Source organism: Sus scrofa, chromosome 14 (assembly GCF_054392235.1).
Source record: "Sus scrofa isolate SSC_HxYL_T2T_F1_AM1 chromosome 14, Sscrofa_HxYL_maternal_Yorkshire_Landrace_v2.0, whole genome shotgun sequence".
Taxonomy (NCBI): Eukaryota; Metazoa; Chordata; class Mammalia; order Artiodactyla; family Suidae; genus Sus; species Sus scrofa.
This window is the reverse complement of record NC_139396.1, coordinates 119,327,364-119,352,898: the sequence shown is the minus strand read 5'-3', so window position 1 is coordinate 119,352,898 and position 25,535 is coordinate 119,327,364.

Genomic DNA, 25,535 nt, shown 5'->3' with positions numbered 1-25,535 from the left:
TAATTATATATATGTATGTATAAATAAATTTCAAATGAAAAAAAGAGTTTATGTCAATATGCTAAAATAGAGAAAAGTGTCACTCCCAAGTGTGGGATTATACATGGCTTATAAACATTTCTTCTTCATTTATTTTTTTCCCTTTTTTTTTTTTTTAAGGACCGTACCCATGGCATTCAGAATTTCCCATGTTAGGGGTTGAATTGGAGCTGCAGCTACCACAACAACTTCAGATCCAAGCTGCATCTAAGATCTACACCACAGCTCATGGCAATGCTGGATTGTTAACCTACTGAGCAAGACCAGGGATCAAACCCACATCCTCATGGATACTGGTTGGATTCATTACCACTGAGCCACAATGGGAACTCCCCCAAACTCCTTTTAAATTAAAAATTAATTTTATCACATATATTATGAAACTACATAATATTAGCGCTTTTTTTCTTCCTAACCAAAATTGGTATGAATAAAATGTAAGTTTAACATTTACTGGACATTTACTAGGTTCCACACACCATACTAGGTACCAAAGGTAAGAGGTAGTTCATTGCCCTTAAAGAGTTCATCATCAGTAAGATAATTAGACCAGTATATTAGTTTGATAGGGTTGCCATAACAAAATACCACAGACGGGGTAGCTTAAACAAGAGAAATTAATTTTCTTAAAATTCTAAGGGGCTAGAAGTCCAAGATCCAGGTATTATATAGCAGGGCTGGTTTCATTCTGAGGTCTCTGTCCTTGGCTCGCTGACGGCTGCCTTCTGCTGTGTCCTCACATGGTCTTTGGTCTTTCCTTTGTGTGTACATGCGTGCATGTTCTATCTGTGTACCTCTTGTGCTAGGGTGGACTGGGGCCTACCCTGACAGCCTCATTTTGACTCAATTACTTTTTCAAAGGCCCTCTCTCCAATATAGTCACATTCTAAGGGACTTGGGGCTTAAGGCTGCAATATAAGAATTTTGTGGGGGGAAAGCAATTCAACCCATAACAACAAGTTAAAAGCCAACGTCAGTATTTGCTAATGACGGCACTATTGATGTTATGAATGGGTATACTACACTTTCAGAGGAGAGAGAAAAATTCCTTTTAGGAGGTCAAAGGAGGTTTTATAGAGAAGGTGACATTTGAGAAGAATTTGAAAGAGGAATGAGATTTTGTCAGTTTCTAATTGATAGAAACATGTACTCTGACTCATACAGCATAAGCTATGAAAAATGTAATTCTTACAAAAGATCATAAAGCATTATTCCATTTTATGTCATGTGGATTTCATTTGTTTTGGTCAGAAACCCACTGTCCTTGGGTAAAAATTAGTTAAAGAATTCATATATCATGACAATGCTTATAATGTCTTTCACTTTTTTCCTGGATAAAGACTAACATTTTAGTGATTAAGCTGAAATGAGAAAATAAAAACTTCCTCAGAGAGTAGCTCTGTTTCTAACTTAGGCAGTCAGGTACAGGGTGGATATTGAGGTTCACAAAACTCATAAAGTAGGGATGTGGTGGAGTCAAGGAAACTGTGTTTCTAAAGAGCTTCTAACAACATTCTAATGGCATCCAGCTTTAGAACAAAAGTCAGAATATTGCTGGACCTCTTATCAGGCAGTAGTATGATTGAGGACCAAACTTCCCCATGATGATTCCCTTGGCCCTAGGAGTACCTACCTATTATCTACATGACTCTAACAATTTAGTGTCTTGATTTGTTTAAATATTGTCACTTCATGTATAGATGATTTCTTGACTAGACTATAAGCCTCTCAAAGGGGAGAACCAAGTATGTTTTTCCCCTACATCCTCCAGAGTCCTTTCCCTCTGTGCTATGCAGTTTAAGTCTCAGCTGATACATAGAGAAGTCCCTCATGGGCCATTCTGCACCTTGAACTCTAGACCTGTCTCTGACAAAGGCAGGATTCTTTACAAAGACATAAGAAATCCTCAGACTGTCCATAAGAGCATCTGGAATTACCATCCTATTTCCCCAGATGTTTTTCAGAGTTTTATTGTTGATTGATAATATCTCTTATTGCCCTGACTTGACTCATACCAAGTTTTCACATGTTTCTGTGCTTCGTGTTCAGAGTTATACTACTATTTTTTATCTATTACAGCAAGTTGTACCTATGCATTACACACTCATGGGAGTACTTTTCCTGACAAACATTGTTTTAACACCATATATCTTTATTGTAGAAAAAGAATCGAATGTTGATCAAAGTTAGGCCACACGTATAAAGCGTTCATGGAACACTAGTGTTTCCCTGACAAAATAGTGGAGAAAATATAGACAGGAGCTCTGATTGGTCATATCATAAAATTTCTACCTAATAAATGTCTTTTCGCCTCAACTGAGAAAGTTATATTTTAAAAAGTTGAAAAGATAGCAAAGATATCTCTATATATTTATATTTATCTATCTAGATATATTAGTTTATCACCATATATTTATATTAAATCTCACAAATCAAGAATTCACTAGCATATTTTATCCAAATTTATCCTAAAATCCAACTTGGTGCATTTCTATATGAGTACATTCACTGACAGTTCAAAAAAATGATCATCATTTTTTGTACATATTTTTAACAAGCAAGGTCTTAAGAAGGTGCACATTACTCTAATTAGTAGCTTTACAAATACTTGGGGAAATGCCCAAGAAATTTTAAATGAAATAATAACTTCAGAATGTAAGTTTGATTGTATTAGCACTGTGAGCAATCTTAACTTCATTACTTAATCTACCCAATCTCAGGTTCTTATTCTCTCTCCCTTTCTCCCTTTCAACTGGACAGTATTTAAACGTTTTCACTCTCTTCAAACTTCCAACCCTTCTTCGTTTTGCTCTTTCTCAGTTGGTGGTCTTACTTCTTCCACTGAAACATCCCATTAACCTCCATCTATACCCACACACATTGCCTTCTTTCCTATTCCTATGGATGAACTGACCGTGTTTCAATATAAGGTTGTACCCTTTCCCTCTCTGCAAGTGTATTACTCCAGTAGTAGCCCCTGTTTCTCTGCATCATCAATTTTCCTGCCTCTACTATATCAAAACCATCAGTCTACAAATTTTTAATATATCTTAGAAAAGCATAAATTCTTCCTTTGATCTCATCTTTTACTCCAAGTACCACCCATATCTCTCCTTTCTCTAACAGTAAACCTCCTCAAATGAGTCTCATGTCATCACTATCTCTTTCTAATAGCTCTCCTGCCATTCTCACATGAAAATACTCTAGTCAAGGTTTTAATCTCCACCATCCCACTGAAACAACCTCATCAGCATCACTATTGGACTCCATGTTTCTTATGTGAAGTCAATTTTCATTATTCATTTGACTTGACGTATAAGCAGCTCATGAACTCCTTCCTGGTGATTCAATTTCTTTACTTGGCTTCCAGAATACCAGAATACCAGTCGCTGCTGGTTTCCATCTTATTTCACAGCTCTTCCTTGAAAGAGCCTCTTTTCTGAGTTCTTATTTTATCTCCCTCACCTCTAAAGTTGAATATTGGCAGGGCCAGTTCTTGGACTACTTCTGTAGATAAACTCCTTTCTTTAGTAAACTCATGGGTTTCAGAGTTGAAAATACCACAGGTAGACTGGCAACTCCCAAATTTATATATTCAGCTTACACCTATTTCTTAAACTCCACTCTTTTATTTTCAACCTCGTAGCCCCAGTGACCCCTTTAAAATGCAAATAAGCTAATTCTTTTTTAAATTTATATATATATGTATATATATATATTTTTTTTCCATTATAGCTGGTTTACAGTGTTCTGTCAATTTTCTACTGTACAGCATGGTGACCCAGTTACACATACATGTATACATTATTTTTCCTCACATTATCATGTTCCATCATAAGTGACTAGACATAGTTTCCAGTGGACTTCCCGTGTGGCTCGCAGCGTCAAACAAGCTAATTCTATTTCTCTGCTCAAGACCCACACCCATGGCTTCTCCTATGACTAAGAATAAAATCCAAAGGCTCTCAAAGGCTTATAAAGCCTTATTCAAGTTGATCTTCCCATTGCCTTTTTCCTTCTTTCCTTCTGCTTTCTCTGTGATAGTTCCATCAACTCCAGCCATGCTGATCTTCCTCATGATTTTTGAACTTACCCAGTGCACTCCAGCCTTAGGGCATTTGTACTTAGGCCTTTAGGGCTCCTCCAGCTATCTCTGATTCACTCTGCAGCTCTTTAAAGTTTTTAGTCAAATGTTGCCTTCTGAGTAAGACCTTCCTGATCACTTCCCTCATCATTCTCCCCTCACCACTTTATCATATGCCCCATTTCCTGTTTAGTGTTTCTTCACAGCACTTATCACTATCTAACATGTTACCTACTTTAATCATGTATATCTCCCTTCACTAGAAAATAAGATCCAAGAGGGCAGGAATTTTTGCCTGTTTTCTTATTTGCTGCTCTATCCCCCGCACACAGCACTTGGCAATACTACATGTTCAATATACCAGTATTTTTCAAAGTGTGGTGCCCAGACCAGCAGCATCAGATTTACCTGGGAACATTTTAGAAACATGTTAGAAATTCCAACTCTTGGGTCGTACCATATTCCAACTGAATCTGAAACTCTGGGGACAGAGTCCAACAATCTGTGTTTTTATAAACCCTCTAGGTAATTATTATTTCTGCTAATGTCCATGAATCACCATGATGAATATTTATTGAATAAGAGAAGAAGCGAAGAAAATTTCTATTGGTGTTACCCTTTTAACAAATACAGCAATTATAACTTTTGGGTTAAAAGGTCATGTAAGTAAAATCACTTTGTAGAAATTGGTTTTCTGATATGAGTCATAATAAAACTAATGAGAAAAAGTTCCCATTGTGCCTCAGTGATAACAAACCCAACTAGGATCCATGAGGACAAGGGTTCCAATCCCTGGCCCCACTCATGAGTTAAGGATCTGGCATTGCTGTGAGATGTGGTATAAGACCCAGACATGGCTCAGATCTTAAGTGGCTGTGGCATAGGCTGGAAGCTATAGCTCTGATTAGACCCCTAGCCTGGGATATGTTGCATGTGTGCCCCCCCCCCCAAAAAAAAGGAAGGAAAGAAAAAAGTTCTAATTTATCATTTTGAAAATGAAAAACACATACATTATCCTAATCCATTGATACAAATCTTGAAAATAGATAGATGGTCATACCTGAATCTGTAAAATTAATTTATGGCTTTAATTTAGTTTTAGTTGAAACTTCTGTGAAAAATTAGTTCTAAGAACTTTGCCCAGTGATTTAAAAATTTAACAAAGCTGTTACTAAACAACTTACTTCCCTTGGCCTTTCCTTGTTCTTAGGCTTTCAACTCTAATTTTCTGAGGTTAAACAGCTCTATATGTCTATGTCTCCTACATCCAGTCACATCACATATAAGCATTTATTCCATATTTGAAGCCTGGGATACACTCTCTGCCTTTAATGAGATGAAGCAGAGAAAGTATTTCAGTTTATGAAATTTCTCATAGTCCATGATTATGAAGCAAGCTGATAACTTCCTCCCTACTGTCTGTATATGAAGTTGCTATGACCCTTCTTGGGGGAACAAGTATCTCTTTTAGGCCAGGACAATACCAGTTTATATTCGATATCCTGATTGAATTATTAATAGCATTCTTCATTGCCAAAACCATCATCACCCTACTCATTTAACATGTAATTATATATTATGTAAATATACTACTTTTAGCCTATGCTTTTATGCAGTATATAAAGAATATTGGAAACAAGGGTTTTAATTATCCCTGATATTCACTAGAAATGTTAGCTTTAGCAAGTCATTTTTAAAATCTGGATATTAGTCCTACAGTGAGGAAGGAAATATTTTAATATAACATTTGTATAAATAGTATATGGCATTATATATTTTACTAAGAATTTCCATATATTAATATGGTATTTTACTTGCATTTTACTTCATTGAAAAATTTTTAAATTGCAATATTCCTTTTTTTTTTTTTTTTTTTTTTTTTTTTTTTTTTTTTTGCTTTTCAGGGCTGCATCTGCACATATCAAGTTCCCAGGCTGAGGGGTTGAATCAGAGCTGCAGCTGTTGGCCTACGCCATGGTCACACCCATAGCCATGCGAGATCTGAGCCACATCTCTGACCTACACCATGGCTCACAGCAAGTCCAGGTCTTTAACTCACTGCACGAGGCCAGGGATCAAACTCACATTCTCATGAATACGAGGCAGGTTTGTGGCCTGCTGAGCCATGATGGAAACTCCCTAAATTTTAATACTAAATTCCAATATCAATTTTCATAGATAACATGTTTTTGAGTACATTTTATCAGGAGGATATTATGATGTTACTACAACAGATAGAAAAGTAAAAAAAGCAATTATAGATTTTTTTAAATGATTTTTCTTTCTTTACCAATTCAGCTAATCTTTCAATTTATTTGACATTATGAAGATATAACCTCACATTTCAAGCCTTTAAAAAGGGTCAATAGGAGTTCCTGCTGTGGTGCAGAGGGTCAAGAATCTGATTGCAGCCACTGGGTTTGATGCAGTGGGTTGAAGGATCTGGTGTTGCCACAGCTGCACCATAGGTCACAGCTGTGGCTCAGATTCAGTCCCTAACGTGGAAACTTCCATATGCTGTGGCTGCAGTTATAAAAAATGTTTTTTTTAAAAAGGGGGGGAGTCAATAGATGTATGCAGAGTTAGCATTAGATATGATTAAAAATTTTGCATCAGGTTCTATAAACTGGTGCTCCACAGGAGTTTTGGTCTTACATCATCTTTTCAGGCATAACTAAAATGTATTGTAGTGTAAGTTGAAAACTAAGCAGATAAGACAAATGCATCTTACTGAGTATATACACCAATAGGCCTTTGTGCCTTGTCTTTCCTTTAAAAAATTCAGATCTCATGTGAAAATTATATTACATTTGTATGAGCTGTATTTGCCAACGTGTGATACTCCTTTGCAGTAATTTTTTTTTTTTTTTTGTCTTTTTTCCATTTCTTGGGCCGCTCCCACGGCATATGGAGGTTCCCAGGCTAGGGGTCGAATCGGAGCTGTGGCTGCCAGCCTACACCAGAGCCACAGCAAGGCAGGATCCGAGCCACGTCTGCAACCTACACCACAGCTCACAGCAACACCGGATCTTCAACCCACTGAGCAAGGGCAGGTATCGAACCCACAACCCCATGGTTCCTAGTTGGATTCGTTAACCAGTGCGCCACGACAGGAACTCCTCCTTTGCAGTAATTTTTAAGGTTGTCTGGCTTTTTCCTATTTCAGTTGCTCTTGCGTCAGAGTTCCTTTTTCTGTTTTTTTTTTTTTTTTTTTTTTTTTTTTTTGGCTGTGCCCATGTCATGTGGAAGTTCCTGGACCAGGGATTGAACCCAAGCTATAGCATTGAGAACTATGTTTAGATACTTATACTGCAACAGAACAAAGAGTGGGAAAAAAATGTATACATGTAAGTGTAACTTGGTCCCCATGCTGTACAGCAGAAAAAAAAAAAAATATATATATATATATATATATATATAAAAAAGAGTTCTTGAGAACTTAAAATCTGTTGGTGAATTGATATAATATCCCTAGGCTTCACTATCATATATTGTTTTAAGGGAGAAATATATATTACTTGAGAGAACTGTCCTATTTATTAAATAATCTATATTGAATATTTCAACAATTATTTCAATTATATGATCAATTGCATTCATCCAGACTATTACTCTTTGTAACATAGATATATGTTTTCTCAATCATTCTCATAATTGCCCTAACTCTAGGTCACATATATAATCAACCTGTTTCTGGTAGTCTGTTTGTTATACTTGTGCTGGCATGCACTCCCACTAACATACCCAGAACAATTGTGTGGAGTTCTGCATGTATAACAAAAATGGCTGGCATAAACACATTGACCTTGGTGTGACACTCCATGTAGGCGGTTTGTATACATAGTCATGGCCACAGCCTGCTTGGCTTGTTCAAGGTCATATAAAGAGTGTGGGTTTGGTTACCACTTAGAGTCCTTCAGTTTCTAGTCTGGGGTTGACCTTAAAATAGGCGATCTGAACACTTTTTTTTCCCCTCTCAATAAATGCTCTAAAAGTATTCTCCATTTTATACAGCGCATTATTTGGGGGGGGGAATAGTTATATCACTTTTTTTAGTAAGTTGCTTTACAACAGGGATGAACACATTTATAAGAACTACTTTATTCTGGGCTGGAAGGTGTGTCAGGTCCAACATGATGACACATCTTCACTATCTTTACTGAGTGTCAGTTTTACACAGTCATTTGGTGGGGGATATATTAAGACAAAAGGAATGCATTATAGAATAGCATACAACATTCATATACAGTTTTAAAAATAAGCTTCAAAAAATTAAGTCTTGAGAGTTTGGTTTCAGGCTAAACAGTTAGAGATTTGAGAAGCAGAAGTTTCTTCTATTCTGGGTTCTAAAATACGAGTATTTCGTGAAAAAAAAATGAGACTGGCAAATCTCAATGTAAGGGATTTTTCCATCTTATTTAGCAAGTTAGATATTTTTGAATGGTACATTTACTTTATCTGAAAAAAGGCAGCCCTAACTAAAAATTGCTTCATGTCTGCATTGAAGCAAGTCTCAATGATCTCTATTAAAAATGTTCCTATTCAGTAATTTTCAAAAATATGTAGCTTTATTACCAGTTATATTGTTTGGTCATTTAGTTCAGTATTTAAAAAACAATAACAAAAACGCAAACAAAACCCCTTGTCACATACTTCCTTTTTTAAACTTCTACCAAATTTTAAAATATCTTTATGGCATTTATTTTATAACTGATGCTATGTATGTATGTTTTTCTTAGGCAAGGACTGTGTCATATGTTAATATAAAATAGTTTTGAACAGTTAATACTCACTAAGCTTTTAAGAATGGATATATTGTGAAATAGAAGCTTGAGTCCTGATTGTTAGGTATTACAGATTTAATTATTTAAAGGTTCCCTGATTGCTTCATTGTGGAACAGATTCAGTCTTCGGAGAATAAACAACTTTTTTCACTGTCATTTCTCAAAATGCAGAGGTGATTATTTTCCTTGAGTCTATAACCCCAACATATATAGAATTTTGAAACATTAAATACATCACTTCTCTATTACGTATTTAATAAAGTGAACTTAAGACATGCTCATTTTTGTTTTCTAACAATTGGACCATAATGTTCTTCTTCCCATTCTACTCCCCCTCCCCAAATATACCGAAGCATTAAATAAAATTGGTAGCACTGAAATTGAGGATATCTAAAAACAGCAACCTGTAACCTTGGGAATTTTGAGTGATATAAATACAATGGCTGAGAGCATTTTTAACCACAGAATTTCTGCCTTTTATACTTAGATACTTGCAAGGTTGTTGAGTTGTTTTCCTTGAGGCCCATATTAAAATGCTTATGTTTGGGAACTACACAATTCACATCCCATGACTTTTTTTTTTTTTTTTTCCCCAAACGAATCCATATTTGTAACCAACTTGTAATGTCTGGTTCAATTCTCAGCCAAAGAAGCAAACACACTTTCTAAGGAGTGATAGCAATTCTATACCTGTTTGTTTACAAATTGTCTGACAATGGGCCAGAAGCCCGCATTTTTTTATACATTCTGATTGATTTAGCAATCTAGAATAATTTCCTGTCTCTCAATCTTTATAATCTAAGAAAACTATCTTCAGTGCTTTCAGTCTTTCTGTCTGATGTAGAAATGATAGTGTGTATTTCGCAGAGAAAATAATGCCTTCTCTATTCCATGAAATTGTATTGACTTATCACAAAAACCTGGTTTTTGGTTACATCATCACTCAAAATGTTGCATGTGCCTGTGGAAACATGGCTTCTCTAATTAGCAGTAAATCAAAGTTCTTTTCTCGCTGATGAAACAGGACTGTGAAATAAATTGTGATGGGTGAGCTGTATCAGCAGCATCAGTAATTGGGGGGATTGGCTGATAAGACTATTACAACTGCTCCAAAGAAAACCACACCCATTTAAGGAAATGCTGGGGAATTGACATTTTCTGTGGTTTACTGTTGATCTCTATTTCCTTGTACAAAATTCACTATAATTGACAATCAGACGGGTACTACACAGGATGCTTTAATCTAAATATTTGAAGGAGCTTTCTTATTTTGTAATCTAATGAAGTAGGATTTTTAAAATTGAATCAACAGAAACATAATATAGTTATAATCAACAACCAAAAACATTAAATAGGAAAAGACTGTGCTCCAGTGGAGAAAATGAGACACTGATGCACATTATTCTATTAAACATTGTTCTATTAAACAAATACATTTAGCAAAAAATGTCAAGTAATTAGCTAGAGTTACCTGTCTTGTCTAGCTATAGTTGCCAAATTCATGAGTTGAAAAATTCTCCACCGAATTTTGCTTGTCTGGATAGCCTCCACATTACAAATCACCTTTAAAAACACTCTTTTGCACAGCTCAGTTTAGACAAATGTCAATTACTTATAAATCTAAATTTTTAAATTATAAGTAAATGTAATAATGCTCCAAGGACAATATCAGTATAGAAAATATAGAAACTAGCAATCTTCAGCTATTAAGAAGTGATTTACAAGGAATTAGAGAGCACATTGGAGTTCCCTTAGTGGCTCAGTGGTTAACGATTCTGACTAGGAACCATGAGGTTGCCAGTTTGATCCCTGGCCTTGCTCACTGGGTTGAGGATCTGGCATTGTCGTGAGCTGTGGTGTGGGTCACAGGCGCAGCTCAGATCTTGCTTTGCTGTGGCACTGGTGTAGCCCGGTGGCTGCAGCTCCGATTGGACCCCTAGCCTGGGAACTTTTTTTTTCTTTTCTTGGTCTCATTAAACTAAGTGACCACACTGTGAATAAGTCAGTAGACATCTGAGGAATAAGTCTTTGTTCTACTCCTTACCTTTTAACTCTTTATCAAACTCTAAGCACTTCCTACTGTGGCCTACAACCACTCTCATCAGTGGTTTTCAACTCTAGGTACATGTAAATTTAACTTGAAGTAATTTATTTCTTTATTTATAATGATTTTTTTTATTATAGCTGGTTTACAGTATTCTGTTAATTTTCTACTGTACAGCAAGATGACCCAGTGATACATACATGTATACATTCTTTGTAATTTAAAACAGTTTTTGTTGAGGGTCCTAAAATAACTGAATCAGTATTGCAGTAGTTGGGGAGGCATCAGTATTTTTTTTTAGCTTTATTGAGTTATAATTAACATTGATATACATCGCTACATAATAATGTAATATGTCATCATGCAATGATGTACAATTGTATACCTTTTGGTTGAGCCATATGATGACTTGATACACATACATATTATATATATAAATGTTTTCCACAATGTTAGCTAACACATCTACCACCTAGCATAATTACTATTTTTAAATGGGTGGTAAGAACATTTAAGATTTACTCCTAGCAAATTTCAAGTATATAATACAGTATGGTAACTGTAACAACCATGCTGTACATATTACATCCCCTGAATTTATTCATTTTACAGTTGCGAATTTGTACCCATTGACCCAAATCTCTCCTTTCACCCACCCCTTAGCTCTGACACAAAAGAAACGAAATCACTGTCTTGAAAAGATATCTGTCTTCTTATGTCCATTGTAGCATTATTCACAATAGTCCAGACAGGGTAACAACTTAAGTGTCCGAGTGAATGACAAAAATGATATAGACATATAAGTAAATATCATGTATACAACGGATATTATTCAGGCATGGAAAAGAAGAAAATCCTGCCATTTGCAACACCTTGGTTGGATCTGGAGGGCACTATGCTAAGTGAAATGTCAGACAGAGAAAGATATACTCTATGATCTCACTTATATGTAGACTCTGAATAAGTATTTTTAAAGTGCCCAGGGACCACTGACCTCCATGTTTGCTTATGCCTTCTTTCTCCCTTCCTACTACTCTCCCATGCATTCTCTGAGTTCAAGCCACTTCTCTCTCTTCCTCAGAATCACCACAGTTATTCTTGCCTTAGACTATTTACATTTGATTCCCCCTTACCTAGAATTCCTTTTCCCCAGATCTTTATATGGCTGTGTTCTTCTTAATATTCAGGATTCTCCCAAAATGCCAAACCCCCAAATCACACTCTATCACATTATCCTGTTTCATTTTATTCACAGACTTGCTTTGAAAATTATTTAGGTATTTGTATGCTTGCTTGTTATCTCTCTCAACCATTAGAAAAAGTGCCATATTACAAGAACTTGTATTTCTTCATCATTATCCTAGTCCCTCAAGAAGTGTCTAGCAGCACATTGTAGACAGATTAGAATTTTGCTAATTTTAACAACTATTTATTAAGCCGTTACTAAGTTCCAGGCACTGGTCTAGGCAATGAGGCTAAATAAATCAATGAATTAAAACATATAAAATATATGAACAAAAAATAAGTACATTACTATAGTATTCAGCGGACAGATATTAGATTAACTCAATTCTTACAAGGAATTTTCCTTTTTGGTATCATTGAATTCTCACAACTATAGGTAAAATCCGTAGAAGTATATTCAGAATTTATAGGATTGCCAGTCTGGCAAGACTGAATACCAGAGAATTTAATTCTAGTCCTGGCCTTACCAATACCAGTAGTTACGGGTTATTAGACAAGGCATGTACTGTGTAGATATAACACACCTTCAGAGGCAGCCGCTTCAAATATGGGCACTTAGAATTTACTCAACCTCTCTCTTAGTTTTCTCATGCATAGGATGTGAATAATGGTAAGTCACTGCTTCACTGGATTGAATTTCGGGTCAAATAAGGCAAAGAATGGGAAATTAAATAAAGCTAAGAAATGCACAGAATGTGTTTTAATTACTAATAGCCATGGTTACATTAATTCTCCTTTGGTTCCTCCTGAGCTTTGAATTTTTTCATCTGTAAAACAATGAAGTTAAACCAGCATTTCTGACATCTTTTCCAGAGCTCATATTTTCAAAACATTAGGCTTGTCAGCCTTACTGATTACACAAAGATATCTAACAATGAACACTTCTGCATTTTTAAAGAAATACATATTCCATAAAAATTTAATGATTTACCAGTTTTCTTACCTCTTCTATTTTCAGATTCTAGAAATGATTAAGATGAATAAGTGTGATTATTCTCTATGATTTGCTACTCACATTTTTGAGATTTGTTTTTACCTTGTTTTACCTATCCATCTGCTACTTTTCAGGATACCATGAATCTTTGTTTTGTTTTGTTATTGTTTTTCTCTAATCGTATGCAGTTTTCCAGTCTATTTTTCAGAAATCTGGGGGTTTTTTTTTGGCTGGATAATTCCAGCTCAATGGAATTTGTTAGCCCACCCCTCATTACGTTGCTTTTGACTTTGAATGATGGAGGAAATAGCTTTGGATGGGTAGCCAGCCTGTCTGACTAGTCCACTGGGCACAGACTCCCTGGTCACTGGGATCACTAACGCCTAATGCCTCTCTAATTATAGACATGTCTCATTCCTGGCTACTTAATGGCCTCACTGCAGGGAGTGACTCCACTTCCTGACTGGAAGCCTACCTTCATTAGCGTAACTGTACATCATAACCTTCTCCTTTTACAATAACCCAAGGGCCCCTTGCTCCCAGAAATGTGGCAATGTGACAGCCTTAGTATTTGAACATGGAGGCAGATGATAAGAATTTATGACTTCTAATTTTAAAATGCAAAAGGTAAAACTCTATATGATGTGGTTTTAAAAGAAGCTGTCTGTGCCAGTAATGGAGAAGATGCAAGGATTTTGTTCTCCGCATTTCATTCTTTGGCGTCCCTGCCTTCCTAAGTGAAGCAAGGCCTATAGTCAGTGATTAAGGCTGAACAAGGGTGCAGACTTTGAGAAACAAATGGGCCTGTAAAGCGATTTAATACTGATTCAAGATTTAATACATCTAGAAGTAAAAAAGAATTTTCACTTAATCACTTAGATTAGACTTTGGAGTCATTTATGACTTACCTACTTTCATCATCGTCATCATCACATTTGCTACCTTTTATAGAAAATGGTTCATATGCTGGACCCTATACTAGGCACTTTAGATAGTATCTCACCATATATTCTCCTAAACACTGCAAGATAGGTTGTCTCCATTTATATAGGAAAAAACTAATAAGACTCTGTAAAGTTTGGTCAGTAGCTAAGATCAAACAATTATGGACAGGGTGAGATCTGAACCAATTTACTTGATTCTAAACTTCTTAAATCTTCAGCTTCCTTTAGGCCTTGTAGCCCAATGATAATATAATGTCTAGACATTCAAGAGGACAATGATCCTGCTTCTGTACTTTCACCGACAGTTGGTCTTAAACCTCTATTACAGTAATAATATAACTTTTGTAACAATAACAATGACTAGTTTTATTGAACACATTATAGGCTATGCACATAGTACTCTCATTCAGTCTAAAAGAATCCTGCTATCTTTATTTCTAGGTGAAGATATTGAGGCTCAGAGAAGTTGCATTAAAGGCACACTGTCACATCTAAGTGGTAAAGCCAACTTTCATTATATTGCCTCTCACAGTAGCACTTAATCCACACATTGTACTTAGATGCATATTAAATTATCTTCCTTATCACACAATGAGATTCTTAAGAGAAGGAATCACAGCTTAGCATAGTTTCCCTCCTAATGACTGTGTCTGGTACATAATAAAGATTCAATAGATATTTGCTGAGTGATGAACAGTTATTGTTACATTTAGCTTGTTCAGTTAAATAGGTCTCATATAATGAAGAAAACCATGAGAATGTCTGGATAATATGAGAAAATTAGTGCTTCATACATTGTTCTAATTACACTAAAACCTTGTTATTTAGCAGTTAAATCTTTCAGTTCTGGTCCATGTTGACCATAATATTTTGAGAAATATTTTATAATCCTGGAAATAGAGATAGCAAGCCAGAAATAAATCACAATTTTATGACAGAGCAAAGAAAGAAAAGGTGAAAAATCATTGTCTATTCAAAACAGGACAACCCTAATATCTAGTACTATGAAAAGAAATCCAATATTTTCTGTGTGTTTTTTTTTCACTTCACTTCCAAATGATTCATAATTTGCTATCTACTGTTCCATAAATGAGTATTAAAAGAATAAAAAACTGTAGTTACCTGACAGTATCTATTCTGACTGAAGTTAATTTTGGCTCACTCAGAATAATAACCTATTTTGTAACTCTCAAACCTGAAAGGGAATTTAGAAACCACTTAGGAAAAATTCTCATTTAACTGATTATGCAAATGAAGTGTAGAGAGAGCATTACATTTGTACAAATAATTAGACCTAGAATTAGAAATCAGTTTTGGAGGCCCACTGCTCTGCATCTTGCCCACAAGCAAAGTAAAACTATCATTTTTTTTTATAGAATTGTAAATTTCATTACTTTTTCATAATTGTTTTAATATTTCTTCAAAAATCCACACAGTGAACACATACTACCTCAATGTCATGCTGGTCCAGGTCGTTATCTCTAGGCTGGATACTACAGAACATGCCTGACATGTTCCCTGGCTTCTAATCTAGCCAGAGTGTCTTTTCAAATGTAATTTAGATTATGTGAGTCCTCTGCCTCAGAACTTTGTAATGGCTTCTTTTTTAATTTATTTTTATTATTTATTTGTTTATTTTGTCTTTTTAGGGCTGTACCTGTGCCATATGGAAATTCCCAGGCTAGGAGTCGAATTGCAGCCTATGCCACACCCACAGAATGTCAGATCCAAGCTGCATCTGTGACCTGTGCCACAGTTTACGGCAATGCAGGATCCTTAACCCGCTGAGCGAGGCAAAGGATCAAACACATATCCTCATGGATACTAGTTGTATTCTTTACCTCTGAGCCACAACGGGAACTCCAACTTCTTTATTTTTTTTTAATTTTATTTTTATTAGAGTATGGCTGATTTACAGTGTTGTGTCAATTTCTGCTGTACAGCTTAGTGACCCAGTCATCCATATGTATACATTCTTTAACTCATACTATCTTCCATTATGTTCTACCCTAAGAAATTGGATATAGTTCCCTGTGCTGTACAGTAAGACTTCATTGCTTATCCATTCTAAATGCAATAGTTTGTGTCCTCCAGCCCCAAACTCCCCATCCATCCCACTACTTCCCCCTCCCCCTTGGCAACCACAGTTCTGTTCTTCATGTCCATGAGTCTTTATCTGTTGTGTAGATATGATCATTCATGCCATATTTTTGATTCCACATATAATTCACAACAGCCATGACATGGTAACAACCTAAATGTCCATTGACAGGTGAATGGATTAAGATGTGGCACATATTTACAATGGGATAGTACTCAGCCTTAAAAAAGAACAAAATAATGCCATTTGCAACAACATGGATGCAACTAGAGATTCTCATACGAAGTGAAGTAAGTCAGAAAAAGAAAGACAAATAGCATATAATATCACTTAAATGTAGTATATTATGGCTTCTATTTGACCTCAGAGTAAAAGCCAGGGAAAAGGCCTTAAGGCCTAAAACATCTCACTACTTATTTTATCTTCTCTTCTTCCTCTGACCCATTTCAGTCCATCTGTTCTGCTTCCTGTGCTACTGCTTGTTGGATGCTTTCATCAGGTATAAGTACTTGGCTCTTGCTAAACCCCTGATTGGAATATTCATAAACTGCTTGTTGATACACCTCAGGTTTTTGCTCAGATTTTACCTCCTCAGGGAAGTCTACCATGTCCACTTTATTTCAATATTGTAATCCATCTCTCTACTTCTATTCCCTCTTCTCAATTTCAATTATTCTGCTCTATTTAAAAATTTTTCCATATTGCTCTCGCTGTCTTATCATTTCATTATTTAATTAATAATTAATTTAATAGTCATAATATCTCCCTGGAATTTAAGACCCTCAACAGCAGAGATTTCCCATTTTTTAAATATTTTTCCACTGTTGTATACTAAGAATCTTAAAAAGTACTTACCATATAGCAGGTACTTCTTGTATATTACTTAGATGACTTTGATAAAATATAGTTATATATATTTTAGTAGCCATATGTATAAAGTAACAGCTTTACTAATTAATGGAATGATATGAACAGATAACTTATCATGTAGGAATAAATGCACTATTTTAAAAATAATTTAATTTTAAATATTTCTAGGACTCCCTAAACATAATAGAAAATAATAACAGACATGGACATTTTTATCAAGCTTTTAATAATTTGTTTTTCCTAAGCATTGAGAGATTTTCTCATTATTCTTTGGTTATTAATTTCTATTTTTTTTTCCAAAGTAGTTGAATAACACAGTCTGCATGGCTTCAATTTTTTTTTTTAAAGTGTTAAGATTCATTTTATGACACAGGATGCAATCTATATCGGTATATATTTTGTGGGTTCTTGAAAAGTATAATCAACCCTTCTTATCCATGGGTTCCACATCTCTGGATTCAACCAAGCATGAATAGAAACATATTTTTTTAAAAATCTAGAAAGTTTCAAAAAGCAAAACTTGAGTTTGCCTCTTGCCAGCAACTATTTACATTGCATTTATTTTGTATTTACAACTATCTACATAGCATTTACATTGTATTTACAACCATTTACATAATATTTACATTGTATTAGATATTATAAGTAATCTAGAGATGATTTAGAGTATTGGAGAGGATATGCAGGTTACATGTAAATACTACACAACTTTATATCAGGAACTTGAGCATCCTTGGATTTTGGTGTCTGTGGAGTAGTTCTGGAACCAATACCCTTCAGATATTGAGGGACAACTGTACATGCATTTTGCTTTTCTAGGGTGGAGTATTCAATGAGTATTGATAAGATTCTGTTTGTTCATGGCGTTCTTCTATATCCTTTCTGATTTTTGGCTAGTTGTTCTATCATTGTTTGAAGAAGGATGTTGATTTGTGGATTTATCTATTTCTCCTTTCTATCAGTTTCTGCTTCACATATAGCACAGCTCTGATGTTTGGTTTAAATGCACTTAGGATTACTATATATTCTTGGTGAATAAACTCTTTGTCAGTATTTCCCTCTCTATTTCTAGTAGAAGTCTCTCTCTCTTTTTTTTTTTTTTTTCTGTCTTTTTTGTCTTTTTGCCTTTTCTTGAGCCGCTCCAGCGGCACTTGGAGATTCCCAGGCTAGGGGTCTAATCAGAGCTATAGCCGCCGGCCCAAGCCAGAGCCACAGCAATGCAGGATCCAAGCAGTGTCTGCGACCTACACCACAGCTCACAGCAAGGCCGGATCCTCAACCCACTGAGCAAGGCCAGGGATCGAACCGGCAACCTCATGGTTCCTAGTCGGATTCGTTAACCACTGCCCCACACGGGAACTCCAGAAGTCTCTTAAAATTCATTTTTAGTAGTTAAAACTTGATTTTTTAAAATGATACCATAACTTTCAGATGTTAGATTATAATAACTGATATGATGTTGACTTAAGAATTTCTGTTTAAGTTGTTTAAGTTGCTCACATACTACACGAGCAGTATAACTAGAGAGGAAATTACTACTAACTTTTTTTTTACCAGATATTAAAAATCCTTTTCTGGGATGTATCTGTAAAAGATGGAGGAAGAACATTAAATGAAATTAATTCTCAGGGAAACAAGAAAATCTCAGAATAAATGACAATATTTAAATAGTGAATAATGGTTAGCTAGTACATTTAATGAATATTATTGACAAAAGTAGGTAATGATGATGGCAAATGCCAACAAAAGTTTCCCTTTAGGAGTTCCCTTCGTGGCGCAGTGGTTAACGAATCCGACTAGGAACCATGAGGTTGCGGGTTCGGTCCCTGCCCTTGCTCAGTGGGTTAACGATCCGGTGTTGCCGTGAGCTGTGGTGTAGGTTGCAGATGAGGCTCGGATCCTGCGTTGCTGTGGCTCTGGTGTAGGCCGGTGGCTACAGCTCCAATTCAACCCCTAGCCTGGGAACCTCCATATGCCACGTGAGCGGCCCAAGAAATAGCAACAACAACAACAAAAGACAAAAAAAAAAAAAAAAAAAAGTTTCCCTTTAGATTAATTACTCATAGCATACTGAATTAGCAGTAAATGATAAAACAAGCTTAGGCTTTTGACAAATTTAAAAATACTTAAAGATTGTTTTATGGTACTACAATAATGGATGTTTATATTGTTAGAATTATATCAATTTTACCATAACAATGAGGAAAGATAGTAGTCTAATATTATGGAACACCAGTAGATCAGATTGTTGTTGAAAAGCTCTAAAAGTCCTTTACTTTCTTGTTTTTCAACTCCATGTTGGTAATTCAAGATTACTTTTTCTAGCACATAGATAAAGGCAAATAGCATTTGGTATACAGTACTGACGGTGATTTTTGTTTTTCATTTCAAATTTGGTTTCTCAATGAAGTTTATTTTTTATTTTTTAAATCATGAAAAAATATCTAAGATGTGAATGTTAAACTATCAACTGATTTTCACCAGTTTACATTTATTTTAACACAAAACCAATAAATAATGGATTTTAAATTAGGGTATTTAATTGTGACTGGAATTAATAAGTTCAGTTCTGGCACATGAGGCAGTGATTGAGGAGCCCAGACCACAGTATTTAGAGAGTAGAGTTTCTGACTTCAGGCTCTGGAGTCAGAAGGGCGTAGCTTCAAGCCTGGACTCTGCTACTTACTAAATTTAGCTTTCTTATTAGCAAATTAGGATGATAATATGTAATTGGCAAAACTGGGTATTACTATGTCCAGATATCTCCTGAAATAAAAATAGAGGGTGAATGATGAAGCATTTAAGTGCCTGGTTCCAGGTATCTCTTGGAAATCATGGGCCATTGATGAAAGTTAAGTCCCAAGAATCATTTATTTTCTAGCTCTGAGGACCTGGAACAGTTTTGCTTTTGCAAAGTTTGTCCTCTCTTCATGTTGTGGTATGAATACCAACCTGTTCCAAATCATCTGTTCCAACTAACTTTCCCAAAAGCTAAAATCGCCAGCTGTACTGTTCTTTTGAACTTATATCTCAGGGATCTCTTAGCAAAGAACTTTATTTAATAATTAAAAAAACTGCATGAAGTACTTTTATTGCTATGATAAAGCTTGAAAATTATATATGGTGATGAATGATGGAGATGAAGGCAATTTCTACAAAATCACTGCATATGAGAAAAAAAGGGGAAGAAAAGAATACAGGAAACATCCTATGTTAGGGATCTAGAGATAAAACACAGGGTGATAAATCTATAATTACCAGCATCAATTTTGAGAATACTAAGGGTACTGTGTAGTCTATAATTATTTAGGAAAATTTACTTAAATATTTTGTCTCGTATTTACATATCAGTTGTCCAGTATAGTTAGGTCTTAAGCCAGGAGTTCTGGAATAATATATAGAGTATCAAAGTGTTTAGGATTCAAAAATTTGGATTTTAAATAAGTATCCAGACAATTATAATGCACAGTGAAGTTTTGATATAACTTGCCTAAACCACCTAAAATTATTTCAGAGTTGTTATTACAAAGTTTGACTCCAAATTGTAGAATCTATAACTCAGAACTTTTAAAATTCAATTCCTTCAAAATTTTATTTATTTTAATTTTAAGATATGTAGCACTTATGTCTGGAACGACGTGGAGGAGAAATAATGATTGGGGGAAAGGAGAATAGTATTGTTTTTAAAATTATTGTCTATCCTCAACTATAGCAAATTGTATTATTTTCTGCCTTTTCATAGACATGCAGGATTAAAAGGTACACTAAGATCCTCTATTCATTTCCTAAGGAAAAAAGTCATGAATGTGTACAACTAGTTTGCTATAAGGGTGGTCATCACAAATTACTTATAAAAAAGAAAAATTTATAGCTGGCATGTCCAGCTATGGGAAATGGTTATATATGATAAAGTCACAAGGATGGCAAAATATTTAGCCCATATATATAATTTTTCAAAACAGCATTTAATGGCATAAAAATATGCACAATGCACTGATGAATAAAAAAAAAAAAAAAAAAAAAGAACAGAAAACAAACGTCAGTGGCTTCAAGTTACCTCTCAAAATCTAGTCCAGGCTGAGGAAAGATGGTCTTTCTTGGAACTTAATCAGACTCAGTTTGCTCAGACTCAATTGCTGACCAATTGTTAAGCTCAGAACCAATTGCTTCCAAATATAAGCAATTTATATCTACTTATCTGGATTCTAAGCGTATGAAACTAGAATTACCCGCACAAGGCCTGTGCTCGATTCTGGTTCCTGTAAAGGGGAAGGGCTGAGAGAAACAGCACAAATTTAAAACCTGTTTGAAAATTATGTGGCAGTCCTCTTCACTCAATCCTCTACATGCTGTTCTTAAAGTCAGAGACACTTAGGAAATGAGTGTGCAATTGGATTACATTTTGCTTTGAGTTTTATTTTTTAAATTTTATGGTATGTTCTTGGTTTTTATTAAGTGAAACAATAGGAAACATTCATATGCTTTATTTTTGAGTTTAAATTAAAATGCTTTTGATAATAAGCCTTCACCAGATATTCTGTATATACTCTTGTCCCCATGTATTTCCTCAAGGTATTTTCTGACCCTTTAAGACCTAACTAGATACCTTCTCAGCTAAGAAATTGTCCTTATTCCCTGAAGTCCAAATTAGTCTTGTCTTCTTTTGTGCATTTTGATTACTTTTTCTTATAGCAATTTTATGCTATTTTGCTTGTCTGCTGTTACAGTAGTTACCCCAAGTCTTAAAACAATAATTTATTAGTATTTTTTCTTTTTAAGGGCTGCACCTGTGGCGTATGGATCTTCTCAGGCTAAGGGTCAAATCAGAGCTGCATCTGCTAGCCTACACCAGAGTGAGCCATGTCTGCAACCTACACTGCAGCTCATGGCAACGCCAGATCCTTAACCCACTGAGCAGGGCCAGGGTTGAAACCGTGTCCTCGTAGATACCAGTTGGGTTGATTACCACTGAGCCACAACAGAAACTCCTATTAGTATTTTTTGTTACTAAGGGTTGACTGGGATCAGTTGGATACTTCTTGGTTGTTGTCTCTCATGTGGTTGCCATCAAATGGCAGGCGAGGCTGGAGTCACCTGAAGGCTTGACTAAGCTTGACATTTAATGGGCTTTATAACTCACATGTCGGGTGCCCTTGCTGACATGAGGACAGATGAGGGCTGAATGGTCATTTCTGTTTCTCCATGTATATACTCCCTTCAGCTTGCTTGGGCTTCCTGAGAGCAACATAGTCCCAGACTAACTGTATTTCTTACATGGAATATGGCTTCCTCCAGAACTAGTGTTTCCAGAGACACAGCCCGAAGCTTCAAGATTTCTTCTTTTTATTTTTTCTAACAGTGTGACAGAATTCTTTAAGTTTTTATTAAAGAATGTGAACAATTTAAATGGTTATCTGCATTTTATAACAGAGAAAACCAGGCAAGTCAAATTTCAGAAGCCTTCCAAGTACTCTTTTGACATGCAAATGTCTTTTTCTTTGTTCTGTGGAGGACTACAACCAGTATAATACTACTCAAAAATTATACAAAAGAAAACAAAGTGAAAAAGCAAACAGTGAACAAGCATAAATACGTGTACAATTTTTTTATTATATTGCAGGGAGGACTTTTTTCCTCCTTAAATTTACTTATTTATTTATCTATTATTTGTTGTCTTTTTATCGAAATATAGTTTATTTACAATGCTGTATTCATTTCAGGTGTATAGCAAAGTGATTCAGTTATACATACATATATATTTATTTTTTAGATTATTTTCCCTTATAAGTTATTAGAAAATTTTGAGTGAAGTTCCCTGTGCTACATAGTAGATCCTTGTTGTTGGTTATCTATTTTATATGTGGTAGTCTGCTAATCTCAAACTGCTAATTTATTCCTCCCTATCCCCTTTGGTAACCATAAGCATGTTTTTTATGCCTGTGGGTCTATTTCTGCTTGTAAATGCAAGATGTCCTCTAACTTGTCTTTAGGAGTACTAGAACTTGATTTCTTCCCTCTTCTATAGGCCAAAGTCACTAAGGCCAGCTCAGATTAAAGAGAAGGGAATTACATTCCTTTTCAATGTGATTAGCAGATGCGCATACAGGGAGAGAAGGCACTGATGGTGGCTGGCTGGCTCTCTTTGGAAACTACCTACCGCATTTAGAATAGAATAGAATTTCAGTGCTGAAAAGGATTTAAAAGATCATCTGATTCAACTTTCTCATTTTAATAAGGACCAAAAATAACTAGAAAGCTTAAATAATTATACATATTCATAATGTATAATATGCATATATTTGCCTCTCCCTTCTTCGTGAACCAAGCCCCCAACAACGTATCAGGATTGTTCCCAGCATGTATCATGGTTTGTTCACAGCCTAGCAAGAGACAGTAAGTTCCATACCCAAGTACTTTCTAAAATAATTAGGGTTTGTGGTAGAAAATAAGTTTACCTGTCTTTCACCTCATTTTAAGGAGCAAGAAAAAAGCCCAGTTTTCCTATTTTGGTTGCAGTTTGCCCTGGAATATGTATACTTTTGACCTGACTTAGCTGTTATTCTATGTTGTGAAATCGGTCCAGGAATAATTTTTTAAAAATAGGTTTTCACAGTAATACTTCTCAGAATGCATCTGGTTTTGCTATTTGACTTTGGAACAGTGAAAATGATCTACATATATAAGGCAAAAGAAATCAAAATGAAAATAAAAAGTATTTCTAAAATGAAAAGCAGAATGTCTGACTGATAAATTGGTGACTTAACAGTACAAATGGGAATAATTTCAGATTACATTAAAGCACAGAAATTTGTACATTTTTAGTGGGATATATCCTAAGAACAAAGTAACTTCAAAACAAAACAAAAAAACTTAAAACTTTCCAATAAGAGTTCCTCTTGTGGCTCAGTGGGTTAAGAACCCAACATAGTGTCCATAAGGATGTGGATTCGATCCCTGGCCTTGCTCAGTGGGTTAAGAAACTGGTGTTGCCACAAGATCTGGTGTTGCTGTGTGTGGCTGTGGCACAGGCCTGCAGCTGCAGCTCTGGTTCAACCCCAAGCCTGGGAACTTCCATATGCTGAAAGTGTGGCCATAAAAAGGAAAAAAAAAACTATTTCCAATAATTATATCATTAGTAATAATTTTGTATTGTTATTTCAATACTATAATTATAATACACTATATATTATATTTTATAATAGGATACAACTATGAATAATTATGTTAATATCTTTAAGAATTAATTTTTCATGATAAAAAGATATAACTATAAAATTAGATAAGTTAACCAAAAAATCTGTCTCAGTAAATTTAAATTTGAAATAATTTGTATAAACTCAAGATATATATTCTTATAAATGTTCATTTAGTAGGACTGTTCAGTAAAACACCCTAGAAACAATAACAAATTTTTATTCATTAGCCTTGTGCACCATTATTGCACAGATTTTGGTCTCTAAATACCATTTCCTATTAAATTAAACTAAGAATTCTTGGAAAAATGATTGATTTCAAGACTGGGACAGAAAATATACAAAATAACCACGGAATATTTTCTGATAAGAGAAAGCAGTATGTAAACATCTGTCTAGGTTCACTGAACCAATCAATTTTAAAAATTGTGAAAAATTATATTTGATAATATTAAGGAATTATTGTTCACTTATTAAGGTGTGGAAATGATACTTTTTTTAAAGTTCTTTATTTGAAATTTTCCATAAGAAAAAAAATGTTTTCCTTTTTGAAATTGGCTGTGCAAAATTATTAGGCATAGTTGGAAAAATTCCAACTTTTTTAGTATCTCCTTAAGTTCTGCATCAATTTATATATTATATATATATATATAATTTTTCTTAGCAGGTCTATAGCTTTTACTACATTTTCAAGGATAATTGAAGGGATAGGAATACTGCTAATTATAACTAAATTCAAGAAATGGTCTCCTTTGACAACAGCAAATTGAAGAAAACCATAAAGATAAAAATTTTATTAAAGTATATTTCTTGCTACTTCATAAACATTTTGCATAACAGATTTCTTGGTAGACAGTGCAGCATCTTAATAGAATAGCACCCTCTGCTGTCTTGATAAGAAATGTCACCACAAATGAGGTGGTCATAGCAACTGGAACATTATGGTCCTACTCACCATCATTATCATCATAATATAATGATAATAATGACATGAAATCAAGATATGACAGTAGAGTCAACTTTTCTTTTAAAACCACTATCATGAAGATTAAGGAGAAATATAAATGTTCTTTGTGTTTATATCTTTATAGCTCATGTGATTTTTTTATCCCAGTTAAAAACACTCCAAAGCTCACAAAAAGAATTACTTTTTCCATTTGAGAAAAATTTTATTTTTTGACATGAATAGTTAAAAACATAAAAGAGCTGTGTGATAGGGTTTCTAAATTTTAGTTTCAGTTTTTTGCTAATCCACATATAATCCTAGGCAACTTTTAATAAATAGTCATTAATGCTT